The sequence below is a fragment of the Balaenoptera musculus genome, chromosome 7, assembly GCF_009873245.2.
Source record: "Balaenoptera musculus isolate JJ_BM4_2016_0621 chromosome 7, mBalMus1.pri.v3, whole genome shotgun sequence".
Classification (NCBI taxonomy): Eukaryota; Metazoa; Chordata; class Mammalia; order Artiodactyla; family Balaenopteridae; genus Balaenoptera; species Balaenoptera musculus.
In genome coordinates, this window is record NC_045791.1 from 58,711,958 (window position 1) to 58,726,286 (window position 14,329).

Sequence of the window (14,329 nt, forward strand, 5' to 3'; positions counted from 1 at the left end):
CAAGCACTGAAGTTGAGATTGTGATTAAAGTCTTCCAACAAACAAAAGTCCAGGACCAGATGGCTTCACAGGTGAATTCTATCAAATATTTAGAGAAGAGCTAACACCTACCCTGCTCAAACTCTTCCAAAATATAGCAGAGGGAGGAACACCCCAAACTCATTCTATGAGGCAACCATCACCCTGATACCAAAACCAGACAAAGATGTCACAAAGAAAGAAAACTACAGGCCAATATCACTGATGAACATAGATGCAAAAATGCTCAACAAAATACTAGGAAACAGAATCCAACAGCACATTAAAAGGATCATACACCATGATCAAGTGGGGTTTGTCCCAGGAATGCAAGAATTCTTCAATATATGCAAATCTATCAATGTGATACACCATATTAACAAATTGATGGAGGAAAACCATATGATCATCTCAATAGATGCAGAAAAAGCTTTCAACAAAATTCAACACCAATTTATGATAAAAACTCTCCAGAAAGTAGGCATAGTGAGAACCTACCTCAACATAATAAAGGCCATATATGACAAACCGACAGCCAACATCATTCTCAATGGTGAAACACTGAAACAATTTCCTCTAAGATCAGGAAGAAGACAAGGTTGTCCACTCTCACCACTGTTATTCAACATAGTTTTGGAAGTTTTAGCCACAGCAATTAGAGAAGAAAAAGAAATAAACGGCATCCAAATTGAAAAAGAAGAAGTAAAACTGTCACTGTTTGCAGATGACATGATACTATACACAGAGAATCCTAAAGATGCTACCAGAAAACTACTAGAGCTAATCAATGAGTTTAGTAAAGTAGCAGGATACAAAGTTAATGCACAGAAGTCTCTTGCATTCCTATACACTAATGATGAAAAATCTGGAAGAGAAATTAAGGAAACACTTCCATTTAACATTGCAACACAAAGAATACCTAGGAATAAACCTACCTAGGGAGACAAAAGACCTGTATGCAGAAAACTATAAGACACTGATGAAAGAAATTAAAGATGATCCAAACAGATGGAGAGAAATACTATGTTCTTGGATTGGAAGAATCAACATTGTGAAAATGACTCTACTACCCAAAGCAATCTACAGATTCAGTGCAATCCCTATCAAACTACCAATGGCATTTTTCACAGAACTAGAACAAAGAATTTCACAGTTTGTATGGAAACACAAAAGACTCCGAAGAGCCACAGCAATCTTGAGAAGGAATAACAGAGCTGGAGGAATCAGACTCCCTGACTTCCAACTATACTACAAAGCTACAGTAATCAAGACAGTATGGTACTGGCACAAAAACAGAAATATAGATCAATGGAACAGGAGAGAAAGGCCAGAGCTAAACCCACACACATATGGTCACCTTATCTTTGATAAAGGAGGCAGGAATATACAATGGAGAAAAGACAGACTCTTCAATAAGTGGTGCTGGCAAAACTGGACAGCTCCATGTAAAAGAATGATCCCTAACACCATACACAAAAATAAACTCAAAATGGATTAAAGACCTAAATGTAAGGCCAGACACTATATAACTCTTAGAGGAAAAAATAGGCAGAATACTCTATGACTTAAATCACAGCAAGATCCTTTTTGACCCACCTCCTAGAGAAATGGAAATAAAAACAAAAATAAACAAATGGGACCTAATGAAACTTAAAAGCTTTTGCACAGCAAAGGAAACCATAAACAAGACCAAAAGACAACCTTCAGAATGGGAGAAAATATTTGCAAATGAAGCAACTGACAAAGGATTAATCTCCAAAATATACAAGCAGCTCATGCAGCTCAATATCAAAAAAACAAACAACCCAATCCAAAAATGGGCAGAAGACGTAAATAGACATTTCTCCAAATAAGATATACAGATTGCCAACAAACACATGAAAGGATGCTCAACATCACTAATCATTAGAGAAATGCAAATCAAAACTACAATGAGGTATCACCTCACAGCAGTCAGAATGGCCATCATCAAAAAATCTACAAACAATAAATGCTGGAGAGGGTGTGGAGAAAAGGGAACCCTCTTGCACTGCTGGTGGGAACATAAATTGATGCAGGCACTGTGGAGAACAGTACGGAGGTTGCTTAAAAAAACTAAAAATAGAACTACCATACGACCCAGCAATCCCACTACTGGGCATATACCCTGAGAAAACCATAATTCAAAAAGAGTCATGTACCACAATGTTCATTGCAGCTCTATTTACAATAGCCAGAACATGGAAACAACCTAAGTGTCCATCGACAGATGAATGGATAAAGAAGATGTGGCACATACATACAATGGAATATTACTCAGCCATAAAAAGAAACGAAATTGAGTTATTTGTAGTGAGGTGGATGGACCTAGAGTGTGTGATACAGAGTGAAGTAAGTCAGAAAGAGAAAAACAAATACCGTGTGGTAACATATATATACGGAATCTAAAAAAAAAAAATTGTTCTGAAGAACGTAGGGGCAGGACAGGAATAAAGACGCAGACGTAGAGAATGGACTTGAGGACATGGGGATGGGGAAGGGGAAGCTGGGACGAAGTGAGAGAGTGGCATGGACTTATATACAGTACCAAATGTAAAACAGATAGTTAGTGGGAAGCAGCCGCATAGCACAGGGAGATCAGCTCGGTGCTTTGTGTCCACCTAGAGGGGTGGGATAGGGAGGGTGGGAGGGAGACGCAAGAGGGAGGAGATATGGGGATATATATATATGTATAGTTGATTCACTTTGTTATAAAGCAGAAACTGACACACCACTGTTAAGCAATTATAATCCAATAAAGACGTTAAAAAAAAAGTAGTTTTAAAGTTTGCTTTAAAAGTTCTAAAAATTCTAAAACCTTTTAAAACATATTTTCAAATGTTTTTAAAAACATTTTGAATCATTCTTTCTTGCGAGAATATGATGATAAAAGTACACGATTACCTGATATTAAAATATATCTTAGGGACTTCCATAGTGGCACAGTGGTTAGGAGTCCACCTGCCGATGCAGGGGACATAGGTTCGAGCCCTGGTCCGGGAGGATCCCACATGCTGCGGGGCAACTGGGCCCATTCACCACAACCACTGAGCCTGCGCTTTGTTGCCCGTGGGCCACAACTACTGAGCCCACATGCCACAACTACTGAAGCCCACACACCTAAAGCCCATGCTCCAGAACAAGAGAAGCCACCGCAATGAGAAGCCCATGCAATGCAACAAAGAGTAGCTCCCGCTTGCCGCAACTAGAGAAAGCTCGTGTGCAGCAACGGAGACCCAGCACAGCCAAAAACGAATAAATAAATTTATTAAAAAAAAAAAAAGTATATATATATATATATATATCTTAAAGCTACAATAATTAAAACAATGTGATACTGGTTCAAAAAATAGAAAAATTGATGAGAGTATAATGCCAAATATATATGTGTATATATACATATGTATATATGTGTGTGAATAAATGTATTTAATCGTAAGAGTGTCATTTCAAATCAGTCAGAAAATAATAAATTATTCAATTAGTTACATATTTGGGAAAAGTAAGATTCTTTCCTCACATTATACATCAAAACTAATTTCAAGCAGAATTTGAAGATAAATATACTCATCTCTTGATGAATTACAAAAGTGGAACAGATCACTCAAACCCTGCCAAGACACATTTCTTATTTTAACATGAAATACTAGGAGAAAAATGTCTGAATATTAATTATAACAGTCAATAATATGAGAATGCATATATTCCAGATATTATCAAGTAAATCCTAAATTTGCACTCAGAAAAGTCAATGGCCTTATATTCAACTGTTGGCCTTCTTTTCCACCAAATCTTTAACCAAAGCAGCCAATAAAAGTAAGATTAATTCCATTTCTTTCATTTGTTCATTTCAGCTAAGATTCTTATCAGAAGTACAAATGATCGAAAGTTTTCAGTAGAAGAATGAATAATGACATGATAAACTATAAACTAAATCATCATTCACTTTACTTGGAAATTATATTAAAACATTTTTATAATTTAAAAAGTTAAATGTCAAAAATAAAATAATAAAAGAATGGAAGGAATATAACTGGAAATTTGTCTGATCTCACTAGAGGGAAGTCTTTCAACCCATAATACCAAAAGGAGGAAACATAAACACTAATAGATTTGACTAATAAAAATTTTAAATTTCAGTACCTAAAAAATAATACAAAGAATTAAAAGTAAAATTGGAAAAATATTTTTAAACACATCTGGCTGACAAAGTGTTAAATCCTAAACATACAGAATTCTTACTAATTAATGAGGAAAAATGAGCAATGGGTAAGAATCAGAAATTAACAAAATAAAGAATTGATGGGAAAAAATTGTCTCATATTTCACATAAGTATTTGAAAACTGTCAAATTACCACAACAGTTATAGTTTTTCTGTAAAATTGGCAAAGATTTAAAATTTGAGGTGTCAAGATACCTAGATTTATTGAAAGTTTTTGTGAAAAGTTTTTGTATAAAAGTCTACTTTTATACATTGCTGGCGAGAATACAAGTTAGTGCAATATATATGGAGGACAATGTGGCAGTAAGTAACAAAAACCTTTAAAATATTCATACTTTTCAATACAATAATTGTATTTCTAGGAATTCATAAGAAAAAATTGAAAAATACCTAAATATTCAACAGGAACTTGATTATGTTATGGTATATTCACACTATCGCTAAAAAAGTTTATAGGTTATTATTATACATGTTATAAATAATTTTATTCTAACATGAGAAAGTGACACAAGGAAAAGAAGTTTAAAAAACAGTATTAATTAGCATAGCTACATCAAAGTGATGGGCTTACCATTCAGGACAGCACTACAGCTTCAGAAGTGCCCTCCGAAAAGATAGAAGTCTTTATATTATTGAACTGCCAGTAAAATACATAGGCAAGATATACCAAATGACAACTGTCAAGATGGAGGTGAGTCAATCTTCATAAGTAATATAAATATGTGAAAAACAGACAGCATAGCACTCTATACTTTTAGCAGGATATAGCAGCCATCTAAATGGCCCTGTTAGTTTTTAAAGCCATTATCATCTTGGCTATAAAACTCTTTACCATAAAAATTAAGTCCAACTGAATTGCTACATGGAATGCTAAAGGAATTTGTTATTTTCTGAAAATCACAGAGAGCTAAGAACAAAAAGACTGTCAAGATGCTATAGTTGGGCAATGTTCTGATATGTGAAGTGGATGGATCTTTCAACTCTCTCAGCCTCTAACCCTTTCCACATTTAATTGGTAAACATCACAGCAACTTAATTTGGCATAGCGTATACAGTATAATGGTGGAAAACATCTGATTTTCCAAAAGGATGAATACTGGCAACCAAATACTAGTAGCCTCATATTGGTTTCTAAAACAAAATTCTCAACAAACTATTAAACCAGTAGATGTAAGTTTGGAAGAAAATGATAAAAACAAATCTTCCAACCACAAGATTGCTTTCAGCCACTGAAAACCCAGGTTAGAAAAAGCCACATCATCCACTGCAAAGAGGACTTGGAAGCAGCATGTCACTACTTCCCACTGATCTTCCAGGTGGACCCCTGCGGCTAGCTGGTTCCATGCACATTCCTTTCCCCACTGTCAGCCACTGTGTCCCTGAAGCCCTTCTTTCCTGTTCTTAGGCCAGGCTCTATTCCCCTGGTGCTCACCCTAGCTTGGCTGCAAATAAGCAGCTGAGTGAGAGTACTCAGACTCCCTCCAGAAGGTATACAGCCATGTGCTCCACAAAACAATGGGGGCATGTAACTCCAGCCCTCAGATTTGAGAGTAAGAGTGATGAATCAAACTGAAGGTGTCAACACATGGTTTGTTTCCACCAGAGGATTGTTTTCATCAACAGGAATTATTCATAAATAGTCCAGAGAGACACAGGAGTGGACTCAGCACCCAGGGTGCCTTTTCCTGGATAAAGCACCAAGATACTTTCTAAGAAATGCTTGTAGGTAGGAGCCTTCTAGACATACACACTGGAGAACTGAGTCAGCCTGATTTTTGGCAGCTTTGTCTAAGTTATTCCATCTTGGATAGAGTTGGTTAGTGCCTCCTAGAACTGGTCTCCTGCCTGCTGCCTTGTTCCAGATATTTCCTAGGCCAGCTGGCAGAACTCTGCACTGGCTGTTTTATGAACTAGATCAAGCCCTTAGCAGAGCCAGTTAATTATACCGTTCATCATATTTTGCAGGTCTGGGTTCTGCTGGGTTAGAAAGATTGGACATATCAGCTAGCATTCACTCTCATAGAAGCAACAGGGTCAGGAACCATTTTATAAATCTCAATTTACTTCTGAGATGCTTCAATTGAATGAGCAATCAATTTAACCAACTACAATTCTTCCCTGGTTTAGGATCTGCATAGGATGGAACAACAAAAGCAGAAACCACAGCAAATCCTGGGCTGCTCAAATGTAAAAGCCCTCCACATGCTCTCTTAGACAGAGTAATAATACACTTCCAATATCTATGGAAACTCCAACTTTAAAACTTACTAGTGAGTCCCTCTGTCTTTTAAGTAAGTCCCTCTGCCTTACATAAAAAGAAAGATTATCAATGGGCATCATCGCGTATTATCTCCCCCACCATAACCCACCCACCAACACGCTCATATACAAGTACATCTGATACATCTGGCTATACACTACACCCAACAAGAAGACACTTCATATGACTGGTCAAGTTGACACTGAATATTTATGAAAATTGACTAAAAGCTAGGTCATAAAGCTAGCCAATTTGAAATCATTATGTGAAATAACTGGTATCACACAGAACATATCATTTCACCCCAATGTACTTTAGTTATTAAAAAATATGTAACTAGAGGAAAAAATACTTGAAAATTTAAAATACATTTCTAAACAAACTATCAAGCAAAAAAAATAAAATGGAAATTATAAACTATTTAGAAAATATTTAGAAAAAATAAATATTTAGAAAAATACCAGGATTATATAAATATTATGTACCAAAATGGTAGGACACGGTTAAAGAGGTTCTTAAAGTTTAGTCTTAAATGCTTACATTAAAAAGAAAAGCTCAACTTAATGAAGTGATCATACAACCGTAAGGAATTAGAAAAAAGAACAGCAAAATAAACTCAAGAAGATGAGAGAAAATAATAAAAATAATAGCAGAAGTTAATGAAAAAGAAAATAAACATATAATGAAGAGGATCAACAGAGGTCATAAAAGTAATAAAATATACAAATCTCTGGAGAAGATAATCAAGGGGAAAAAAGAGAAAGGCATTTTAAAAAATTTTAATCAGGAATGAAAAGGGGCAAAGCTATAATTGCTACAGAGATTAAACAGATAAGATGTTATGAATGAGTTTGTGCCTATAAACATGAAAACTTAGATGAAATAAACAGATATATACAGCTTAACAAAAGAGTCCTATAAGCTTTAAAGAAATTGAATCAGTAGTTCAAAATAGTCCCATTACACACACATACATACACACACACACACACTGGATCCAGACAGATTTCTAGGAAATTCTACCAAATGTTTGAGCATTGGGAAATTCTAATCTTATGCAAACTATTTCACACAATGGGAAAAAAAATCATTTGTGATATAACTTTGCCTTCAAAACCTGATGAAGATATTACAAGCAAAGAAAAATATAGGCCAGTCTCACTAATGAATGAATACAGATTCAAAACCTCTAAAAAATAAACATTTTTATAAAACAAATCAGACGGTGGATGAAAAGATAATTTGTTATGACCAAGTTGGTGTTTCCTAGGAAACCTAGATTGGTTTATCATGAGAAGATCAATTAAAGTAACTCACCATGTTAACATGTTAAGGTGAAAAAATATTGTATCTTAACAGAAGTAGGAAAAACTGGGTAAAACTTTACATCCATCTGTGATGTAAAAAAATAAAAGCAACAAACTCCTTAGCAAACTGGGAATAGAAGGCACTTAGCCCAATAAAGGGCATTTCAAAAAACCCACAGAAACCTCATATCTAACAATGAAACTCTGACAGCATCTTCTATAAGATCAGGTTCAATATAAGGATGCCTGTCTTCATCAATCTTATTCTACATTGTTCTGGAGGACCTTGCATAGTAAATCAAGAAAAAGAAATAAAAGCTAAAGGACTAGAAAAAAAGAAACAAAAACCTTCATTATTTTACAGATATGATCACTTACATAGAAAATCTCAAAAAACAAAGCTTAACACATAGGGGTTATTTAATAAATGTTTGTTGAGAAAAATAAGCAATAAAATAGTTGTGAGGATTAAGTGAGATCACCTATGTTATTTGGCACATAGTAGGAACTTAGTTACTACTAATTTCCTTTCCCTTAAAATTTACTTTTAGGTATCTATGTCACGAGGGAAAAGGATTTTTAAAAAGTAAAAATTTCAACCCAATGTTCATAGCAGCATTATTTACAATTGCCAAGATATGGAAGCAACCTAAGTATCCATCAACAGATGAATGGATAAAGAAGTGTGTGTGTGTGTGTGTGCGCGCACGTGTGTGTGTGTGTGCGCGCGCACACATGCAATGGAATACTACTCGGCCATAAAAAAGAAGAAAATTTTGCCATTTGCAACAACATGGATGAATTGGAGGGTATTATGCTAAGTGAAATAAGTCAGGCAGAGAGAGACAAATAATGTATGATATCACTTATATGCAGAATCTAAAAAATACAACAAACTAGAAGCAGACAGATATAGAGAATAAACTAGTGGTTACCAGTGGGGAGAGAGAAGGGTAGGAGATTAAGAGGTACAAACTATTATGTATAAAATAAACTATAAGGATATATTATACAGCACAGGGAATATAGCCAAAATTCTATAATAATTATAAATGGAGTGTAACCTTTAAAACTTACAAATCACTACATTGTCCACCTATAACTTATAATATTGTACATCAACTATACTTCAATAAAAAATGTTTAAATCTTCAATAAAGTATTAGCAAGCAAAAAATAAACAGTAAAAATTTAAATTAATAAGAAGGATGTTAATTATACTTCAATTTTAAAAATGGTTAAAATGTTTAAAAAAAAGAAGGATGTTAGATTCAAAATCAATACACGAAAGTAAACTGCATTTCTAGAGGTCCACAACAATTGGCTAAAATTGTAAAGTTTTTTAAAGATACAATTTAAAATAGCAATAAACATTTAAAAATACCTAGTATAAAATAAGGAAGGTGTAAGTCTTCTAAAGAGAAAACTAAAAAACTTTATTGGAAGATATTAAAGAACAAATAAATAACTAGGAAGATCTATCATATTATTGGGTGGAAAGACTGAACATCATAAAGCATATCATAATTCTCTCTAAATTGATCTACAATGTCAGTGCAATTCAAATAAAATTTCTATCAGACTGTGTATTATGTGCATGTGAAACTCAACAAGCTGATTCTAAAATTTACATGAAATAAAGGGCCAAAACAAAAGCCAAGACACTCCTGAAGAGCAAAATGTGGGGTGGGGTTGGGAGCTCCCCCCTCCTAGATACAAAGATTTACTGTAAGCTATGGAAATTAAATCAGTGTGATACTGGTGCAGGCATAGACTAATAGATCAAAAGAAGAAGAGAGAGTCTAGTAACAAACCCGTGCTAATATGGAAAATGGAAAACTACTTATATATGGAAATGACACTATGTCAATTGTTTATCCAAAAAGAAAAAAAAAAGTTGTATCCCTATTCTAACACAAAAATGAACTGCATTAGATTAAATACTTCATATGGAATACCAAATTATAAAATTTTCTAAAGATGATATAGAATGCTTTTTTCTTTGCTGATTTATTTGGTTGCGCCAGGTCTTAGTTGCAGCAGGCAGGCTCCTTAGCTGCGGCTCTCGGGCTCCTTAGTTGCAGAAGGGTCTCAGTTGTGGCAGGTGGTCTCCTTAGTTGCAGAATGCATGTGGGATCCAGTTCCCTGACCACGGATCAAACCCGCATCCTCTGCATTGGAAGGCAGATTCTTAACCACTGTGCCACCAGGGAAGTCCCTAGAATGCTTTTCTTTATAACCTTTTATTTCTTAAAATTAAAAAAAAAAGAAGCAAATAATGCAAAATTTAATGAAAAGATCGATAAATTAAATTGCATTAAAATTAAGAACTTGAACTCATGATTAAAAATGAAATGCAAGCAATAGAGGAGAAGATGTTTGAAATATATACAACCAGTAAGGGGTGTTAGAAAGATATATGCATATATTTTAAGAACTCCTACAAATCAGTAAGAAAAAGGTATACTCAGTAGAAAAAAAAGGGCAACTGACATGGACAAGTACTTCATAGAAAAGGAAATACTAAAACACAAACATATGAAAAGATGATTGAGGGGGTATTCACAGGGTTCACCGTGGAGCATGTGTATGGCTTGCTGCCCGCTGTAATTGGCCTCTTCTTTTCCTGGCTGCAAGGCAAATGAGGGCCCTGAACCAGGTGGCTATAAGAGGAGTGGACTCAGAAGGGAGTGCCAGAGTTTGTGCCCTGGTGGCAGCGGTGGTACTGATGATCCAACACATATTCACCTTGAAGAGGAAGACACAGTGGAAGATCAATATCATTGAGATGAATATTGGATAGCTAAGACATGACAATCAAGAGTCCACTGTCTTTGTAAAAATGATGCCAAAATTGCAGAAACATTCGATTCACATCAAGAACTCCACAAAGGTAGAAGAAATTATCTGTGATCTTGTCAAAGGAGGAGGTGTCATACTTCAGCTACTAACAGACTTTGATATGACACCAAGTAAATACAAAGGAAAAAGATGCCCAACATGTCATAATATCACTGACAACTGTAAACTGGTCACAGGTAAATGTCCAAAAAAAAAGATATTCAACTAAAGGAAAGATATTCTCTTGAAGTTGATCTAGCTCTTACCAGAGATGAAAAGTACATTTATATGGTAGAATAGTATACTAAGTCACATAATTTGCTTGTTGAACAAGCTTCATCAAAAGCTAAATTTAAAGAATTTGTGGAAGAATTTGAAGACATGTTCAAGGAAGGATATGAGAATTTATTTGATAAGCTCCAACAGCATAATATCCCTGTGTTCATACTTTTGCACTGCATAGGTGATGTACTTAACTGTCAAGCTAGTGTTATCATCCAAATGTCAAAGTGGTGTCCAACTAATGGATTTTTTATGAAAATGTGGCTTTTTTAAAGCATATAAAGGGGAATAAATATAATATTTAACAAAAACAGACTATCTCAATCCACAGTAAGACAACAGCAACATAATTCTGTTTGGAGACTCTCAAAGAGACAATAATAGCAGATGGAGTAGCCGATGTTAAACACATTCAGAAAACTGAGAATCTAAATGAGAGAAGGGGTGAACTTTTAGAAAAGTGCATGGGCTCTTATGATATTGTTTTAGTACAATTTAGTACTCACTGGAGGTAGTCAACACTATCCTACAGAAGATTCTATAAACAAGTATCTTTTAGGAATGCCTCTCTCCCATAGGAGAAATTCATACTAGATCTGCTCATCTGTTTATCTTGCTGAAAGACTGCTATTCATAATATATTCTTGCCCTTGAAGTTTTTCCTTTGTTACTTCTATGTTTTCAACTATGTTGACTGCATCAGCTGGAAACTCTTTTTTCTCTACCTCTCACAACACACTTCATTTTTTGAACAGGTAAAAAAAAAAAAAAAGAAAACTTAATGCCAAAATTAGAAAATAACTCCCTACGTTTCCAAAGTCAATTTTGTAGTTTAATATTATCATGCACTTTGTGAGGAGTCTTTTTATACTGGGAAAGTTTATGTAATTTTGAAAAGAAGTTTCATGAAATGGAAATAATGTTCATGATTTCAAGTGTTGCTGTTTTTATAATACAGATAAATCATGCTGATGGTATCACCATCTCCTGAAAAAAAAGGTGGGGGATGATTGACTGACATCTTTAATGACCAGGAAAATGCAAATTAAAACCACAATGAGATACAATTCTCAACACACCAGATTGGCAAAAACTAAAAAGTCTGACAATATAAAACGTTAGCAAGAATGTGGAGCAACAGAAACCAACACATCGCCAGAAGGAGTGTAACTGGTCAGCCCTACTTTGGAAAAGAGTTTGTCATTAACAGTAATTTTGACATGTGCATAAATTATGACCCCCCAAATTCTACTTCTATATATATGCTCCAAAGAAACCCTCACCCAAGTATATTAGTTGCCTATTGCTGCCTTAGCAAATTAACACAAATTTAGTGGCTTAAAACAGCACAAATTTATTCTCTTACAGTTCAGGAGGTCAGAAGTCCTAAAAATCAAGGTCGGTAGGGCTGCATTCCTTCTGGAGGCTCTAGGGGAGAATTCAGTCCCTTGCCTTTTCTAGCTTCTAGGCTGCCTGCATTCCTTGGTTCATGGACCAATTCTCCATCTTCAACTGAATTTCAAAGCAGTGCAGCATCTTCCAAACTCTGGCCCTCCTGCCTCCCTATTGTAAGGACCCTTGTTACTACACTGAGCCCACCCAGATAATCCAGCATAATCTCCCCATATCAAGATCCTTAGCTGAATCACCTCTTCAAAGTCCCTCTCATGAGGTAAGATATTCACAGATTCTGAAGTTTACGATGTGGACATCTTTGAGAAGCCATTACTCAACATACCACAAAAGTAAACCAGGAGACATGTACAAAATGCTTATAGCAGCATTATTTGTAACAGCAAAAACAACAACAGCAACAACAAACCCTAGAAATAACTCAAAAGTCTATCGATGATAGAATGGATAAATTGTGATATATTTATTCAAAGAGATATTATACAGCAGTGGATATTATTACTATGCATTTCAACATGAATTAATCTCAAAAACATAATGGTGGGCAGAAAAAGCAAGAAATAGAAGATTGTACATAGAATGATTCCATTTATACAAAGTTCAAAGACAGAGAAAATAAAATTGCATATCGTATAGGAAAACATACATAGGTGGCAAAGCCGTAAAAACAAAAAAAGCAAGGGAATAATTACAGGATGGTGGTAACAGGGGTAGGGCTCAGGAGGGAGGACAATAAAGTTGTGAAGGGGCAGCAGACAACTTCAGGGGTAATGGCAATGTTTTATGTTTTAACCTGGTGTAATCAGAAGGATGTCCAGTTTGTAATTATTCTTTACTCTGTACGTGTATATTTTCTCCCCTTTGGATATGTAATACATTTCATAATTTTCAATAAAGGCAATGGACAGTACAATGAAAACTGAAGATCCAAAGCTCTTGTCATTGCCAATATGTTCAGCACACGTTTTGTTTTTACTTTAATTTGCAGGGGTCCAAGGGGTATGCTTTAGCAACGTACATGCGCAGTTAACAACCCAGCTCTCACTGTGTTAATGGGAACTAAAACTTTACTCCATGGAGTTATTGGTACTAAAATGGAATGTTTATTCGGAGAACTACACAACTCAATTTGTTTACTTTTCTCATTCTTTTAGTGTGTTGACATTACCATATATTACAGATAATCTACTAAACAGAACTGCCTTCCTTCTCTACAGTTCTTTCCACATTGTTCTGTCCCAATTAACTTTTATGACTTTGATACTACTGATATGTAATTTTAAGTTAATAAACTAATCAACAAATACAGATTGATAGTAATAAGCAATCAGAATTTTTTCAACCTATGTCATCTCTCCAAAGAAATACTAACCTCTAACTGGATAAAATTTACAATGAGCTATCTTCACACGCAAAAAAATTTTTTTCAAAAGTGGCACAACCCAATATTTAAGTCCACGTGGCAATAGTTCTCCAGTTTTTCCATAATACTTTGTATGACAGATGTCACTGTCAAGGTACCAAAGCACTTAATTCTGCTTTTGAACTACTATCTGTCCAGTTTATCTGCTCTATATCCTCTTCTCTAAGAAAAGACAAAATTTCAAGCATTATCCCCCTAGATGTTACAATACAAATAGCTGAACCTGCCTGTGAATTCAAGGACTCCCCTGAACATAAGTTTCTTATGAGACCCATATTTATCATCTGACAGAAGCTTTAGATGACCACACAAAAATAATTTTCCCACATAAGAAGTTTTTGCTTTCTTTTGAAAAAATTTTAAAGAAATGGTATAAATATTACTATTATTTTTTTATGTTTCTATAGGGATCGGAGTGATGAGCATGCCTTCTTGTGTGAGCAAAGGGGACAATGGGTAGAGGGGGTAGTTTTCTTATAGAGGCTCAGCTGGCTTCACATATCACATAAATATGCAACAATTCTGAAGATACATAGAATTAAAT

General features: G+C 34.9%; 1 protein-coding gene and 1 pseudogene across 1 annotated transcript in view; one reads left to right on the forward strand and one right to left on the reverse strand.

Moving 5' to 3' along the window:
• PDE11A (phosphodiesterase 11A) overlaps positions 1-14,329 on the reverse strand; it is a 434,307-nt gene that overhangs the window by 390,490 nt on the left and 29,488 nt on the right. The gene's annotated exons all lie outside the window — the stretch shown is intronic.
• LOC118898512 lies at positions 10,468-11,493 on the forward strand (annotated as a pseudogene).